The 2112-nt window shown below is 59.5% G+C and overlaps 1 pseudogene; it reads right to left on the bottom strand.

Moving 5' to 3' along the window:
- Positions 1–7: 7 nt before the first annotated feature.
- On the bottom strand, positions 8–1320 carry LOC122388117 (annotated as a pseudogene).
- Between the last annotated feature and the right edge of the window lie 792 nt (positions 1321–2112).

The following is a 2112-nucleotide window of genomic DNA, read 5'->3' as shown; positions in this document are numbered from 1 at the left end:
CGCGCGCGAACAGGGCGTCACGCGCAAACACATACTCAGGGTCGTTCTGTCCATCTGCAGAACGCGGCCAGTGAGGATGACGTGCGCGCACAGGGGTCCTCGGGTCGTACCGCGCGCCGCCGGCAGAACTCGGTCTGCGCCAGACTCATGGTCAGCGAGGCGCTGTTGTTGACGCGCAGGTCCTTCACAGAGATCTCCATATCAGTGAGGTAGAGATAGGGCACGCCCGTGGACCGGTAGCGCGTCCCGTCGCACACGGAGAACACGTTGGCGAAGGGCATGCCGCGCGTCGGCGGACGGGTGGAGATGGTGGCCATGGCCGCCCAGTCGGAGGACGTGCACGATGTAGCGGGCCATGGCCGCCACGTCCTGGTGCGGAGGGGGCAGCGGCTCGGCGGTCTCCTCAGAGTCGTCCTCGGCTGCAGAGAGGGCGGTGCCAGCCTCCGAGGCTGCCATCGCCGCCGCTACCGACGCCGCTGCAGGGGAGAGCTCGCCGGAGTCGGGGTCGGCGATCTGAGGAGACTCGGGACCGTGCGCGGGGCTGTGCCGCTCCTCAGGACGTTCGGACGTCTGCTTGGCGCTCTTGGAGAAGTTCTTCTTGGAGGGGGCGTCGCCGCGATGCTGGTGTTGGTGCTGATGCTGCTCGTCGCGGTGGTTCCCCTCACGATGACCGCTCCCCTGGTGGTGACGAACGTCCTCAGAATCCCCGCCACCGCGCCTGTCTTTCGACTTCTTCTGACCGTCCTTCTTGCCGTCCTTTCTGCCGTCTTGCTGTCCGTTCTTACCCCCGTTCTTGCGTCCATTCTGAGCAGCTTTTGTTCCGTGACCGTCCAACTCGGTGCGACCCTCGTGACCGTGAACTCGACCGTGACCGTGACCTCGATCGTGGCCGTGCCTCCAGTGACTCCCGTCCGAGTCCGCTAGCTCGACAAACCGGTGGTGGTGGTGATCGTCACCATCATCCTCGTCGTCGCTGTCATCCCCGTCGCTGTGGTCGTCGCCGCGGTAACGCTGACGCCGCTGACTGCCGTGGTGGTGGTGGTGCTCTCTGCTATCGTCGGCCCCGTCGCGCCGGCGGTGCTGTGCCTGACCTCCGTCCGGGCGCCGCCGGTCGCCGGCGCTCAGCGCCGCGCACAGCACCAGCACCAGTGCCAGCGTCAGCACCACGGATGACCGCATCGTGCTGTCCACTGTTCACTGTCCCTCGGTCAACGTTCAACGCTTTTCACCGACACTTGGGTATCACTTTGGTCAGCTCGGCGCTACCCAGGGCACAGTTCGACGCCGCTGCCAGCTTCTGGCCGGCTTTGTTATGGGTTACCACCCCTCGTCAGCTGGCGGTGGCTCAGCTGGCGCGTGGTAAAAATACACCACAGCGAGCCGGGCCAGTGCGGCGGAGATGAACGATGACGTCATATCCCACCGGGCCAGAAAACTTAGAGCTGCAGGATTTCAGACCGGCAGCCCGGGATTTGTAATCTGATTAGAGTGACGGTTGAGGCAGGCAGGCTCGTTTGTCTTACCGGGGTGCTCTTGGCATTTCTACAAACTGCCCCTGCCATTGCAAACTGACTAATATACAGGGCAACCTAACCATCTCTATTATAAATCAAATTGTACTCATTTCAAATAACTTTGAAAATTTTACTCAACTTAGGGGAGAGTGGGGTAAGATGCCCAGGGTGGGAGAGACGCCCCACCCCCTCTAGCGGCGAAACAAAGAATCTGACCTGGAAATTAACCCGCGCCCTGCTGGGGGGGGTGTTTGAACACCCCCCCCCCTTGTGGTTTTTCGCGAATATCTCAAAAAACGGCGGCGCGGAGCGCCGCCGTTTTTGGTACACCTTATCATACATCAATTCTACACATGTTGTGGAAATTTCAGACCAAGGTCATTCAAGGTCAGGTCACCAGGTCACTTGAAGTGACCTCACCTCATAAAAAGTTTCAATGTCTGCCATAGCTACACCGAGTGACCGATCGCTTTGAAACTTTAAGCGATTGCTAAGAGCAATAGCATGTACAAAATGTATATCTCAGAATTTTGATACCGATGACCTAAGGTCAGGTCAATTTTGCGACCTCCCCATTATAAGTCAATGGGAGAAAATT

This window comes from Amphibalanus amphitrite, unplaced genomic scaffold (assembly GCF_019059575.1).
Source record: "Amphibalanus amphitrite isolate SeventyFive unplaced genomic scaffold, NRLGWU_Aamphi_draft 000308F_arrow, whole genome shotgun sequence".
Classification (NCBI taxonomy): Eukaryota; Metazoa; Arthropoda; class Thecostraca; order Balanomorpha; family Balanidae; genus Amphibalanus; species Amphibalanus amphitrite.
This window is presented reverse-complemented; position numbering and strand designations above follow the sequence as displayed.